At 42.7% G+C, this 16,261-nt stretch overlaps 1 protein-coding gene across 1 annotated transcript in view; it reads right to left on the bottom strand.

The window, feature by feature from the left end:
* The window catches only part of LOC115478378 (inactive N-acetylated-alpha-linked acidic dipeptidase-like protein 2), a 294,235-nt gene extending 279,093 nt beyond the window's left edge, over positions 1 to 15,142 (bottom strand). Inside the window, exon 1 of the mRNA XM_030215678.1 lies at positions 15,064 to 15,142. The gene's annotated coding sequence lies outside the window, so the exon portion shown is untranslated. The remainder of the gene's footprint in view (positions 1 to 15,063) is intronic.
* Positions 15,143 to 16,261: the final 1,119 nt, after the last annotated feature.

Raw genomic sequence — 16,261 nt, 5'->3', positions numbered from 1 at the left:
TGGTGTCCTTGGCAAGTCACTTCACCCTCTATTGCCTCAGGTACAGATGTAGAGGCCAATGAGGTAACCTGAAGGATTTCTCAAAGGTTAGAAGCCAACAGTGAAAACAAGGTGTGTCAAGTTGCTATACTCACGTTAGCCCTCTCCTCAAGTCGCTTCACTAGTTCCCTATCCGCTTCCGCATATGGTTCAAACTTCTCCTTTTGACCTACAAGTGCATCCACTCCGCAGCTCCTCAGTACCTTTCCGCTCTCATCTCTCCCTACACTCCTCCCCGTGAACTCCGTTCGCTGGGTAAATGTCTCCTGTCGTCCCCCTTCTCCCCCACTGCTAACTCCCGGCTCCGTTCCTTCTATCTCGCTGCTCCCTATGCCTGGAATAGACTCCCTGAGCCAGTACGTCAGGCTCAGTCTCTGGCTGTCTTCAAGTCTAGGCTTAAAGTCCACCTCTTTGCTACTGCTTTCGACTCCTAACCATGACTCTCTTACTCAACACCCTCACTTATCACCCCTACCACTGCAATTTCCCCACCCCTAGCTGTCTGTTCGTCTGTCCAATTTAGATTGTAAGCTCTGTTGAGCAGGGACTGTCTTTTCATGTTCATTTGTACAGCGCTGCGTAAGTCTAGTAGCGCTATAGAAATGTTTAATAGTAGTAGTAGTAGTAGTCGTTTGCTGGATTTCACTGAATTCTGTACTAACCAACCATTTGACATGGTACTGCATAGCAGTTGTTCATTAAGGCAGAATTTTAGTACACTCTAGTAGTGGACTGCGTAGGTATTTCACAATGTGATATACAAAAAAGCATGTTTTTATGCTTTTTACTATACTATGCAGGACTTATAACTATCAAGCAAAAAAATCAGCACAAAGGGCCTTTAAAAACAAAAGGGACACAGTGCCTATGTTAAAAACCTTTAATAATCCAAATTTGATTGAAGGGAGACCCGACACGGGCCGTGTTTCGGTGCCAGCGCACCTGCGTCAAGGGTCACACAAATGACAAGGAGGCTTATACAGACAAATTCAGTGCATCTGTTGACTTGCAAAGTTGTCTCTAAATATATTCCTTCTTATGCAGTACAATGTTAAGCTCACGCTCACTTCAAGAGTGAAATTCAGATTGTTTTTAAAGGCCCTTTGTGCTGTTTTTTTTGCTTGGACTTTGTTTGTGCTTCGTTCCCTCTCTTTGTTACACTGACTTATAACTATCACCATAAATTTCAGACCCTAGGACTATAATTACCTGTTACTATCTCTTGTCTTTTGCTGTTTAATTGTTATTTTATATCTTTATTCTCAATTTGTATAATTGTTCTTCTTGTACTGTAGCTTGCACTACAGACTTATGGAAGCCACTTTGAGCCTTCGGTCAGTGGGAAAAGGTGGGATATAAATGTAATAATAAATAAATAAATATAGATTCATCACAGATTACAAAAAGAGAAGGCATCCCAAAACAGATGGAATTACATAGTATTTCCGATCTGACGAAGAAGGGCAACCTTCGAAAGCTAATCAAGAAATGTATTAAGTTATGTCCAATAAAAAAGGTATCATCTTATTTTCTTTTCCATGTTTTATTTTGTTTGATTTCTATAGATTCTACATGGAATGTTGCTATTCCACTAGCAACATTCCATGTAGAAGTCGGCCCTTGCGGATCACCAATGTGGCCGCGCAGGCTTCTGCTTCTGTGAGTCTGACGTCCTGCACGTACGTGCAGGACGTCAGACTCACAGAAACAGAAGCCTGCGCAGCCTTCTACATGGAATGTTGCTAGTGGAATAGCAACATTCCATGTAGAATCTCCAATAGTAGCAACATTCCATGTAGAATCTCCAATGGTATCTATTTTACTGTCATAGTAATGCTTGAATGTTTTCACTTATATACACTGTCAGCTAGCACATTTGCTTATTTCCGATCTGACGAAGAAGGGCAACCTTCGAAAGCTAATCAAGAAATGTATTAAGTTATGTCCAATAAAAAAGGTATCATTTTATTTTCTTTTCCATGTTTTATTTTGTTTGATTTCTATAGATTCTACATGGAATGTTGCTATTCCACTAGCAACATTCCATGTAGAAGTCGGCCCTTGCGGATCACCAATGTGGCCGCGCAGGCTTCTGCTTCTGTGAGTCTGACGTCCTGCACGTACGTGCAGGACGTCAGACTCACAGAAACAGAAGCCTGCGCAGCCTTCTACATGGAATGTTGCTAGTGGAATAGCAACATTCCATGTAGAATCTCCAATAGTAGCAACATTCCATGTAGAATCTCCAATGGTATCTATTTTACTGTCATAGTAATGCTTGAATGTTTTCACTTATATACACTGTCAGCTAGCACATTTGCTTATTTCCAATCTGACGAAGAAGGGCGACCTTCGAAAGCTAATCAAGAAATGTATTAAGTTATGTCCAATAAAAAAGGTATCATCGTATTTTCTTTTCCATGTTTTATTTTGTTTGATTTCTATAGATTCTACATGGAATGTTGCTATTCCACTAGCAACATTCCATGTAGAAGTCGGCCCTTGTAGATCACCAATGTGGCCGCGCAGGCTTCTACATGGAATGTTGCTAGTGGAATAGCAACATTCCATGTAGAATCTCCAATAGTAGCAACATTCCATGTAGAATCTCCAATGGTATCTATTTTACTGTCATAGTAATGCTTGAATGTTTTCACTTATATACACTGTCAGCTAGCACATTTGCTTATTTCCAATCTGAGGAAGAAGGGCAACCTTCGAAAGCTAATCAAGAAATGTATTAAGTTATGTCCAATAAAAAAGGTATCATCTTATTTTCTTTGCCATGTTTTATTTTGTTTTATTTCTATTGATAGTATAAATAGAATCAAAGAGCAGTACAATTAATATAGATCAAAAATCAATCTCTGTCTAAGAACATATTATTCCTGAGTAAAAAATAAGAATAAATAGATTTTATATAACTCGATATCCTATTCCAGACTTTAAAAACTGAAGGATGCCGAATGCAAACCAGCAGCTACAAAGATCATCTAACCAAATGTTTACTAATTCCTGCGAGAGAGAGAATAATCTTTCAATAAACGTATCTTGAGGGGAAGAGCGTTCCGATAACGAGCAGCCATATAAAAAAAAATGTATGAGAAAACATTGATTTAAAACGGACATGTTTAGCTGAAGGAAAAGCGAGAAGTAATTGATTGCGCTTTCTTGAAACTTTGCTAGAATTTAACAGAGACACTAACTGAGTCCCACCTTCTGGACACACACCATCAAGGAATTTTGAAAATAAGAAGAGATTTTACAGGTAACCAGTTCAGTTCGGCCAATAAAGGACTTACAAGTTTCAGACTAGTTTTTCAAAATATTAACCTGGCAGCTGAGTTCTGAACCAGCTGGATCCTGGAAAGTTGTTTAGAAGAAAGACCCAAGTAAAAAGAATTAGCATACTCAAGCAAAATCATTAACTGTACAATGATCCTAAAGTGTTCTTCTACAAAGTAGGATCTTAACAGACGTAATTGTTTTAGTTTGAAATAGGATTTCCTAGTCAGACTGTTTAGGACTGCAAAGGTATTAAATAGAAAACCTCCTATGCATCCAGTTTCTCCTTTTTGGGCAGCCAGCTTTGGAACGGTTTACCAAGATCCATCTGAATAATCAACGACCATCTGCCCTTCGGAAAAATGCTGAAGACCCATCTCTTCAAGAAAGCTTATCCTAGAAAGCTTACCCTAATGACCCAACTTAACTTTTAAGCCCACCCACAAGATTCTTGTCCTGATGACTATTATACCTTAGACCATGTCTCCCAATCTCCTTACGCTCATCCCCCACAATCTTGTCTTCTCCATTCTTCCTACTCCTTACCTCTCCCAATCTCCTTTCCTTTTGCACATCTTTGTTTACCTCTCCACGTTCAATTTACATATCCTTAAAACCCTACTATTACAATTTGTAATATTCTCATTCAAAATATGTAATTCTATTTACTGTGTAAGCCGCATTGAACCTGCTATGTGTGGGAAAGCGCGGGGTACAAATGTAATAAATAAATAAATAAATAGATGAGGTTGCATGAACAGAGATGAGTCCAATACAGTTCACAATATATTTAGTCATGGGCAGTTATGCCAAGTAAAGCTTGGTGCAAATATAGACACCAAAATTAGGCGTGGACCTGGGGTATTCTATAATAATGCGTATAGATTTTAGAAATGCCCAGGACCCGCTCATTCCATACCCATCACCATGCCCCCTTTTTAACTATACAACTTAGAATTTACATGCATCACGTTACAGAATACGCTTAGACAGTTCTGCGCGTAAATTCTAATTAATGCCAATTAGTGTCAATAATTGCTTGTTAAATGGCAATTATCAGTGCTGATTGGCTTAACTAATTAAGCTGTGTGTGCCAATTAAGTCATGCTATATAGAATCTGGGGGTAAGTGCCTTTACTTAAGCCAATATTTAATTTAGTTTAAAACCGGCATTTATAATCCACATCTGTCCCATAAGGTTTGATGCAGATTACAATAAATTGAGAAGTAATTTACACCATTTTAAAATAATTCACCTAATACATTTTCAATCCAAACAGATATCCCTTTCCTGGCAATTAATATACTAAACATCTGTCACTCTCCAAATGCATCAGCCCTGTGATCTTTTTCCAGCTTGAGTGCCTTTGAAAGCTTATTCCAGAATAATTGAGACATACCTGTCAAAGAACTAGTTCTAGATGGGACTATCATACATTCTTTAGCTGATGGAAATGTTATCAAGATGTCTGGTTCCGATATTAAAGAAAATAACAGAGAATACACTGCAATATGTTTAGATAGAGATTTGGGACATGACCATAGTCAAACAATTACATCTTATTCAAAAGCAGAAAGCCAGTGGAATTCTTTTAATAAGGGGGGGGGGGGCACTCTATCCCATTTATTTGCCATCTTAATGATCTTGGTAGCTGTGCTTTGAGCCAACTGCAATTCAGCCTTGGACCTCTTCAGGATACCCAAATGCCAGGCTGCAGTCGTCCAAATATGATGTCTCAGCTTGCATTACTTGGTACAGGTCCAGCTCATAGGATAGGTCACTGAACATCAGGCATAAAGACATGTAGATCAATCATCTGCTTATGTTTCTATAGCAGCCGTGGGTCTCTACACTGCCTTATGGTTAACAGTGTAACCCCGGTTCACCCCTCTCTCAGGGTTACTGGCTAAGCTCCCCGGGGCAATGCTCCCGGGACCAGACACACAAACAGATGAGAAGACTTCAAGGAAGCTGGGCAGGCCAGGGGCGGGCTAAATCCCGGTAGGCCAAAGGGTAATATTTTCTGGCCACTCTGTATTTCGTTCACACACAAAATAGGCAGCAGTCTCCACATTTCAACCCCAACTTTTTTTTACTAACAGTAACTTGGGAAAAAAACAGTTCATAAACTCGTCAACTTGGTCTCTACATATCAGGGCTTTTCAGATGGCCAGCACAGCGTCAAACATAACCTCCAAATCAGGGCATTCAAAATCACAATTCAGTTCTAACTTAAATCTCCTCTATTTGCAAACCAAAGCACAGTACTTCGTAATCTTCTTACGGGCGTCTCACAATTTTCCAGTCATCTGTAAGAGCTTTTATGCTGATTTAAAGAAAGAAAATGTATACCTCATATGTTGTTTCGAATACAAGAGAGAAAGAAAACCAAAGTGTTTATTTAGCCTCTTGTGCTGAAATAGTTACAGTGAAGAGGAAGGTTTATTTTTAAAGCACTTCCCCGTTGAACTCATTTTAAACAGCCGCCAGCACAAAGGTCTACTGTAGTTTGTTTACTCTTACATATTTAGCACTCACACCCTGTGCTCTAAGATCAAACACTTCTAGCATGAAAATGTAAATATTTCAGCAACGTTCAGGGGATAAGTCTACTGAAGTCTCTGGTGGAACTGCACAGCTGTTGAATGAATTTCTTGACACTTATCAACCAGTACGTTTTCCTTTCTGGAGATCTTTTATCGCGGAGCTTTTCCAAGGTACATCATTGACTCCTGGAATAAATTTGCATACATTGCAGACCGAGGACAAGCACATTTAGTTCATGCATATTCATTTCGATATCCTGTAAATGCCAGTGACTTTGAGGTCTTTAGGACAGATCAGGAAAGCCTTGGTTTACTCATAATTAGAGGGAAAACACACGCAAAGGATAAACTTTTAGGCTCATTGGAGATATATATATATATATATATATATATATATATATATATATAAACACATATGAATACATTTGGGCTCAATGTAGTACTTCCTGAGGGTTGGCTGTTCTGTTTTTAATGTACAGAGCACAGGTTATGGTTTAAGAATTTTACATTTTAAGATTGATGATATTGTTTGTATTTTATTGTCGGGTGCTTTTACTAAGCCACATGGAGGGGCATAATCGAACTGGGCGCCCATCTTTACAGGCGCCCCAGCGAAGGGGCGGGGCATCCTGTATTATCGAAACAAGATGGGTGTTTATCTTTTGTTTCGATAATACGATCGGGGACAGCCAAATCTCAACATTTAGGTTGACCGAAATGTCGAGATCGCAGACCTCAGTGATGGCCGACCTCGGTTTTTGCCTATAATGGAAACCGAGGACGGCCATCTCAAAAACGACCAAATCCAAGCCATTTGGTCGTGGGAGGAGCCAGCATTTCTAGTGCACTGGTCCCCTCTCACATGCCAGGACAGCAACTGGGCACCCTAGGGGGCACTGCAGTGGACTTCACAAATTGCTCCCAGGTGCATAGCTCCCTTACCTTGGGAGCTGAGCCCCCCAACCCCCCCCCCAAAAAAAACCTTGGGTGCTGAGCCCCCCAAACCCCACTACTGTACAACACTACCATAGCCCTTAAAGGGTAACGGGGGGCACCTACATGTGGGTACAGTGGGTTTTGGAGGGCTCCCATTTACCACCACAAGTGTAACAGGTAGGGGGGCGATGAGCCTGGGTCCGCCTGCCTGAAGTGCACTGCAGTACCCACTAAAAACTGCTCCAGGGACCTGCATACTGCTGTCATGGAGCTGGGTATGACATTTGAGGCTGGCATAGAGGCTGCAAAAAAATGTTTTTTAATTTGTTTTTTTTGGGGTGGGAGGGGGTTGGTGATCACTGGGGGAGTAAGGGGAGGTCATCTGGTCAGTTTGGGTACCTTTTTGAGGCTTGGTCGTGAACAAAAAGGGACCAAGTAAAGTCAGCCAAATGCTCGTCCGGGACGCCCTTCTTTTTTCCATTATCGGCCGAGGATGGCCATCTCTTAACCACGCCCCTGTCCCGCCTTCGGTACACTGCCGACACGCCCCCTTGAACTTTGGTCGTCCCCACGACGGAAAGCAGTTGGGGCCGCCCAAAATTGGCTTTCGATTATGCTGATTTGGGCGGCCCTGAGAGAAGGACGCCCTTCTCCCGATTTGTGTCGGAAGATGGGCGCCCTTCTCTTTCGAAAGTGAGCTTAATAAGCATCTACACATGCCCAACGTGTGCCAAAATAGAGTTACCATGCAGCTACCACATGGCTTTACACTAATTTCATTTTTGGCGCGCATCTGATACGCTTGGTCAAACAATACTGCCCAGTTACCGTTTGAGACTTTACTGCTAGGTCAATGGCTGGCGGCAATTTTGATTTTGCCGCACATCCATTTTCGGAAATAATAAAGCAAGGCTTTTTTTACAGGTGAGCTGAAAAATGATTCTGCGTGCGCCCCAAACCTGCGCCTACACTACCGCAAGTCATTTCTCAGCTCACCTTAGTAAAAGGACCCCTGTGTTTGATAATGTTTGATTGCGTATGGTGTTCTGTTTGTTTGTTTTCTTCCTCGTCAAAGGTGGATTATAAGTAAATAAACCTTAAACTTGTCCAGCATACCAGCACAATGCTTTACACTAGCCATTGTCCACAATATACAAACAAACCTCTTCCAGAGATGTAGGGGAGGTAGAACTAGACGACATCAATGGAGGTTGCAGATAGGAAGAATTAGGAGTAACATCACAAAATACTTTTTTACAGAGAGGGTAGTAGATTTCTGGAATGCTCTTCTAGGAGAAGTGCTAGAGTCAAAAATGGTGAGCAAATTCAAAAATGCATGGCATAGACACAGGGGATGCCTAAATAGAAAAAGAATGGAAACGCAACATGGCTGTTGAAGTGTTACGTTGGGCAAGAGTAGAGGAAACTAAGGCCAATGCCGGAAGACTTCCACAATCTGTGTCCCGCAAATGGCAAAAGACTGAAAGAAGATTCACCAAATCCAGCATGGGGAAACTAAGGCTGACGCAGACAGATTTCTATGAGGCATATTTTCAAAGCACTTTGGGAGGCAAAGTTCCATAGGTTTCTATGGAACTTTGGGAGGCTAAGTGCTTTGAAAATGAGCCTCTATGTCTCCCACAAATGGCAAAAGCCAGGTGAAGCTTCGGCAACTCCAATGTTGTAGATCACTTTTATTTTCACGTGCTGCAAGCGAGGGTGCTGTGCAACTCAGGGGGGGAAGGGAAGACATCTTGACTGGTAAGTTGAATACTGTCAACAATATTTGGGGATGATGTGTGGTTATAACCAAAACTTCATTATGTTTGACTGCCTATATGGTTGGCATGATAGAGACTTGACAACCAGTGTTATGGGTGACTGAGGTCCACACAGAGTGGCGGACGCAACTGTGGCTGCTTTCTTGGGCAGACTGGATGGACCATGTGGGTCTTTTATCTGTTGACATTTACCGTGTTACTGTGTGGGCAAGTCTGAAGTAAAATATATTCTCTCTGGTCTATAGCCTTTCATCTCTGTCAGATGCAATGTTTCTTGTTTTGTATCAGATCAAATTGCACCTAAACATTTACAGTAATACACAAAATTTAGGTTTCAGAAGGCTGTCCTGGCTGCTCAATGACAATGCTACTGCAGTGCTGAAGCACTCAGGTAGACCCTCATATTATATTTTCAGCCACATACAATGTCTCACAGGTAACATTTCTAGATATTGTTGTTTCCGTTGAAAAATGTGGTTCATTTTCAACTACATTGTTTAGAAAAGAAACCGACAGGAATACTCTCTTACACTACTCCAATTTTCATCCAAAAGGTTCGTGAAATAACATACCGGTAGGACAATTTCTCAGAGTGAGGTGGCTCGGCTGTGTTCTACAACAAATGTATGCGCAGAACACGTACCAAAGGTTTCTTGCTAGGGGCTATTAAACTTCAGTGTTGAAACAGGTTTATACGAACATTACATGTTAATCGAGACTGGTTAGTTTGGGGTCAATCAACTTGTAATGATGTCCCTTTGTTATGTGTTCTTCCTTATTCATCCCAAGCTCGTCTGACTTGTTCAATTGTACAAAAATACTGGCATGATATAAAAATTCATCCGCAGTTGCAAGATCTTCTGAAATTTACGAATACACACAGTCAAAATATAGAGGAAATTTTGGCTGAACCAATGGCACAATATATGGAACCTCATGTCCACTTTAAATGTGGTCATTGCGAATATTGTTGTTATGCATTGGAGACAGACCGTATTAAAATTCCTAGTGCCAATTAAATTTTCTATTTGAAACAGTACACTGACTGCACTAGTGAAAATGTGGTGTACTGTATAATATGCCCATGTGACCTGTATTATATTGCCCAAACGAGGCGAAGCATTAAAGTACGCATTGGAGAACATTTGAGTAACTTGAAATGTAGGAGAGATGAAGCCATATTGGGTAGAACAAGGACCTACTTTGCACGATTTGCGATTTATTGTATTGTTAAAGATGCACCTTACATTACATAAGTAAATAACTATTGCCATACTGGGACAGACCAAAGGTCAATCAAGCCCAGCATCCTGTTTCCAGGATGTTATGCCAGTGTGGTATCGGTTATCTCAGTTGTGTGCTAAGAGTTACCATGTGCTATTTCATTCACCAACTGCTTAGTACCTTTTAGTAAAAAGGCCCCGTAGTCAAAATGGAGAATATTAGGAGTTTAAAAGAAGTGGGCATGCATCCTCATTTCCAAAATATTTTCTCCAGACCTGTCAAATTTCTTGGAATGCGCATTTGGTTTGCATTTTCAGTCCATAAAATTGTATGCATGTAATAATCCACAATAAATCGACTTTGCATGCACAGTCCTTATCCAACCGAGGCCTTGACCCATTCATTTACGCAGATGATGTTACAATATACATCCCCTTCAGACATGATCTGACAGAAATAACCAACAAAGTCAACGATAGTCTGAACATCATGGACTACTGGGCAAACTCATTCCAACTGAAACTGAACACTGAAAAAACACATTGCCTCATCCTCTCCTTTCCATATAACAAATACAAACCCACAACCATAAATAATCCAGGACATACCCTCCCTACCTCGGACAGTTTGAAAATACTCGGTGTCACACTCAATTGCAACCTTACCCTCGAGAGCCAAGTAAACTCTGTAACAAAGAAAATGTTCTATTCAATGTGGAAGCTCAAACGATTAAAACCTTTCTTCCCATGAGCAACTTTTCGATACCTAATACAATCAATAGTCCTAAGCCATGCTGCAAAGAACAACTCATAAAAAAAAAAACTACAGACCGCCCAAAATACAGCAGCCAGGCTGAGATTCAGCAAAACATGATTCGAAAGTGCCAAACTCCTCCGAGAAAAGTTGCATTGGCTCCCAATCAAAGAACAGATCATCTTCAAAATCTGCACTCTAGTTCACAAAATCATGTACGGCGTAGTCTCAAGATACATGACAGACCTTATAGACTTACCAATAAGAAAGAAACCTAAACCTACACTACCCAAATTGCAAAGGACTTAAATACAAAACAACTTACTCAGCCGGCTTCTCCTACATAAGCGCACAACTATGGAATGGGCTCCCAAAAGCTGTGAAAACAATCCACGACCACTTGAACTGCAGGAAATCACTAAAAACCAACCTCTTCAAATGACTCCATGTAACCCTCTTCACCTACCAACACAGCATGACCATGATCGAACAGGACATCACACAATCTTCATCCATTCTGACCCTCCACTTATACCTCATACGATCACTATAAGTGGTATCATAGTAGATGACGGCAGAAAAAAGACCTGCACGGTCCATCCAGTCTGCCCAACAAGACAACTCATGTGGGCTACTTTTTGTGTACACCCTACTTTGATTTGTACCTGTGCTCTTCAGGGCACAGACCGTATAAGTCTGCCCAGCACTATCCCCGCCTCCCAACCACCAGCCCCGCCTCCCAACCACCGGCTCTGGCACAGACCGTTATAAGTCTGCCCAGCACTATCCCCGCCTCCCAACTTTGTATTTGTTATCCACCGACTGGGCAAACGCCTTTGACGGTACTATGTAAGCCACATTGAGCCTGCAAATAGGTGAGAAAATGTGGGGGTACAAATGCAACAAATAAATAAATAAAATCTCCAAATGTATGAATCAAAAGTTTATATTTATTTATTCCATTATTTAGCCTGTCCTCCTGACAGTGCCCAGAATGGGTTACAGAATTGCATTTATAAGAGTAAGATAACAAAACAGTACAACATATAACAAAATAAGATAAAATTAAATGGTTCCAGCCATTTCAGCTCATCAATTTACTAGATTAAAACAAATAAGTTGTAATAGTTTTAAGAAATCCCAAAAGATCATTAATAGATCTCACAGAGATCCTTGTTCCACAACCAGGTTATAAAATAAGCTTGAGAGTGAACATACTAACTGAAAGAAATTAGCAGGAGGCAAAAGAAAAGACCTCTCATTCTGAAAACATAATGATTACTTAGGAGTATAAACCGGCAGCTTATCGGAAATATATCTTGGTGCCATGCCAGGAAACTCTTTGAACGCCAACACCAGTGCTTATATTTATTTATTTGCTGCATTTGTATCCCACATTTTCCCACCTATTTGCAGGCTCAATGTGGCTTACATTATGTTGCAATGGCAATCACATAAACGGAATAAGAAGTTCAGATTATATTACAAATAAGGTGCATATGAAAATTAGGTAAAACTAGAAGTAGATACCGTATTTTTCAGACTATAAGACACACTTTTTTCCCCCAAATTTGGGAGGAAAATGGGGGGTGCGTCTTATAGTCCGAAGGTAGATTTGGCTGGCTGGCTGGCCGAGTTCCGGATCGCCGTCAGGGTTACCTCCTCCCCCCCCCCACCCCGGCCCTGTCTCCACTTCTCCCTACTCACGCGATCTTCCCTGGTGGTCTAGTGACATCGGGGCAGGAAAGAGCCCCCTCTTTCCTGCCCAGCACGCTGCTCTCCATCCTCCTGTATGCAGCCTGACGGTCTCGGCGAGATTCAAAATGGCCGCCGAGACTTCAATTCTCGGCAGCCATTTTGAATCTCGTCGAGACCGTCAGGCAGCAATGCATACAGGAGGATGGAGAGCAACGCGCTGGGCAGGAAAGAGGGGGCTCTTTCCTGCCCCGATGTCACTAGACCACCAGGGAAGATCGCGTGAGTAGGGAGAAGTGGTGACAGGGCCGGGGGGAGGGCGGGATTCGGACAAGATGCACCGGAGCACCTAGGGTTTAGAGGAGGGAAAAAGGAAAAAACATTTTTTTCCTATTTCCCTCCTCTAAAACCTAGGTGCGTCTTATGGTCCGGTGCGTCTTATAGTCCGAAAAATACGGTAAATAGATAATTCATAACATAGATGAGAGCAGGACAAGAAATAATGTTCAATAATGAGAATCCGATTAAAGAAATCAAATTAGGAGAGTTCAATAAAGTTAGATCTGGTGTAGTTTAAGAGTTAATTCATTATGGAGGATCTTTTTTAATGAAAATGAAATGCTTTTTAACTGGAAGCCAATGCAAAGAAGAAAGAATAGGTAAGATATGATCGTGTAAACCTAGGGGTCCTTTTACTAAGGTGCGCTGAAAAATAGCTTGCGGTAGTGTAGGCACGGATTTTGGGCGCACGCCGGTCCATTTTTTAGCGGGCTTGTAAAAAAGGCCTTTTTTTTATTGCCGAAAACGGACACACGGCAAAATCAAAATTGCCGCACGTCCATTTTGGATCTGAGACCTTACTGCCAGCCATTGACCTATAGCAGTAAAGAATCCGGGCGGTAATGACCTACACGCATCATGTGCGCCCGAAAATAAAGAAAGATTTTTCAAATGCGGTATCGGATGCGTGGCAAAAATGAAATTACCGCAAGAGCCATGCGGGCGGTAACTCCATTTTGACACGCATTGGGCGCACATAGACGCTTAAGCGGCTTCGTAAAAGGGCCCCTTAAATTCTTCAAAACTTGAACAGCTGCATTTTGGACACACTGGAGTCTTTTAAAACTCTTAATCAGGTAACTCTACAAACAATGCATTGCAATAATCAATGTGTAAAATGACATAAGCATAAAGCAACAGAGCAAAATCAGACTCTACGGGGTCCTTTTACCAAGCTCCAGGAGAAAGCAGTAGCGTAGCCAGAGTTTAATTTTTAGATGGGCCTGGAAGTGGACAGGCCTTGCATTTCCTCTCCACCCGCTACCACCCCCCCCACCCGCCGCTGCCGCATTTCCTCTCCACCCGCTACCCCCCTGCCGCCGCCACCGCCACACCACATTTCCTCTCCACCCGCTACCTTCCCCCCCCCCCCCGCGACAGCCCCCTGCACACGGTCAGTTCTGGTCATTTTTACTGACCTGAAGCGCCGTTCTCCCTCCAGCACCAGCGATTCCCATAGCCAGCCCTCTGCCAGCGCGCGTCGTCAGAGCCTCTTCTCAGGCGCGTCCCACCTACTCTGCAACTTCCTGTTTTCCGCAAAGGTGAGACGCAGGAAGTCGCAGAGTAGACGGGACGTGCCTGAGAAGAGGCCCTGACGACATGTGCTGGCAGAAGGCTGGCTATGGGAATCGCCGGTGCTGGAGGGAGAACAGCGCTTCAGGGCAGTAAAAGTGAGCAGACCACGCGGATGGGGAGAGCGGGCAGAAGAGAGCGGGCAGGCCTTGAGCAAATTTGGCTGGGCACCCATGGCTACGCCCCTGGGAGAAAGGGCCCTGCGCTAGTGACAGGGCCGTTTTTCCCATGTGCTGGAGTTATTTTTCCCCGCAGCCGGTAAAAGCCAAAAAAAAAGAGATGGCCACGCGGTGAGATAACTCTTCCTACATGGCCATGCGGAAGGGAGCCCTTCCCGCCACCCATTGAGTTGGCGATAAGGGCTCCCGTGGTAACCCAACAGTAACTGGGCAGCGCATGGAGATGCCCGATTACCACTGGGTTACCACCGCGCAAGCCATTTCCGGGGGTTTTCATCTTCCCCCGGAAAAGGCACGCACTCTGTACGGGACTACTGCCAGTGGCCGCATTGGGCCGGCTGTAGTCCCAGAAGAGCGAGTAGTAAGCCTGCGCTGGGCTTACCGCCACTCTGTAAAGGGGCCCCTATATCAGCATTAGAAACTTTTTACATGTATTAACTGATAAAAGGAGCCAAAGTTCATAGATTGGCCACAAAAAACAAACATTTGAAAAGGAGGCACCTTTTTTTCTGTGCACACGCCAATACAAATATTGTTCTTTTGCCAAGAACACAACCCCTAAAATTCCCAACAGGATCTAGCCACCTTCGGGAAAAGAAAAACAACTTTTCTTTTAAACAACGACCAATGCCTACCAGGTACAAGAGCAAACTCAGAAACATTAACTGAAAGGTAAACATGGATTATCAACAATGGCAAGCCTCCAAATAGTATTAAATTCTCCCTTCCCTGCAGCATACGTGTCCGGAAACAGTTCTGGCTTGCGGCACAGGTTCTAGATAGCCTGCAGAAAACTGCGCTTGCCAATATTCTTACTTTCAAGCCAGCATCGAACCTGAAGACAGCGATGTCTCGAACTGCCCCCCCCCCTTCCCCCTCACTCACCAGCCACTCATGCGGCTGCCCTAAGCAGTGTGAAGACTGGCAGACAAGTTCAAAGAGGGTACTTGTTTAGATACAAGAAACCCATTTCACACACTGTCAGTGCTTACCTTGCAAGGATGGGGTAGGTGCGACTGCTTCCTTTTCTCCCATGTTTACTTCATGGAGAGGAACAAAAACTCTCCCCAGTGCAGCTCTTGACCTTCTGAAACCCTGCTGTAGTGTTGTAATACTATACCAACTCTTCTGTGCCGAGTAATTTGCATCCTGCTTCCTGACTTACCTGTTTTTCTATCAACTGACATCACATCCTTTGGACTCCTGAACAGGATAGAAACAGCACCTCTTTGTTCCAGTCAGATGAAAGTATCATTTTCTGTCTTTTTAACGGAAGAAAGAAGGGAATCTTGCGGATGACACTGTCTGCAGTTTTTGCAGAGTGAGATGTGGTTCAGAGCTGGCATCTTAGATTTCATTTCACAGGGGCACAAAGGGCAGCCTTTATCCATAATGTCCGCCAGTCAGGAACATCTGCAGATGTGACCTTCCACCTCCCATCGCTTTACTTTCACCAGAGTTAATTGGGGGGAAGGGGTGCATGGAAATACATTTTTCATTTGTATTTATATTTTTTGGTAATCATTTTGTTTTCCCCATTTCTGCATTTAGGGGCCCTTTTACAAAGCGGCGGTAAGCCCAATGCGGGCTTACCACGTGCCAATTTGGAGCTACTGCCGGCCGAATGCGGGCGCTGGCGGTAGTTCCAGCCCCAGCGTGTGTCATTTCCCTGCGCTAGGGACAATTGGGCCACCCCACACACACACACACACACTTAAGCTGTATTACATAAGCCATGCCTTAAAGTTTTAAAGCCATGCCTCCTCCAAAAACTATATAGCACTTGGGGTATCGCTCACCAGCAGGCAAAATACCAAAAAATGCTTTAACGCGTTATGCAGTAGCCTGTTCTCGTAGGCTAATCCCGTATTAAGGGCTTAGCACCCTTTTCTTTGATAATTTTGCTTAATGTATGCTATTTTTGTATTACTTGTGCATTGAAACATTTTGCACACATTAAAATAATATAAATTATATTCCATGTGTGTGTGTATGTGGTGTCATTTCAGATGGGGCACAAAACAATGTAACAATTATTACTACTACTATTTAGCATTTCTATAGGGCTACAAGGCGTACACAGCGCTGCACAAGCATAGAAGAAAGACAGCCCCTGCTCAAAGAGCTTACAATCTAATAGACAAAAAATAAAGCAAGCAAATCAATTAATGTGTAGAGGAAAGAGGAGAG

The sequence above is a fragment of the Microcaecilia unicolor genome, chromosome 10 (assembly GCF_901765095.1).
Source record: "Microcaecilia unicolor chromosome 10, aMicUni1.1, whole genome shotgun sequence".
NCBI classification, from domain to species: domain Eukaryota; kingdom Metazoa; phylum Chordata; class Amphibia; order Gymnophiona; family Siphonopidae; genus Microcaecilia; species Microcaecilia unicolor.
The sequence above is the reverse complement of the archived record's forward strand: the minus strand, read 5'-3'. Positions and strand labels throughout refer to the sequence as shown.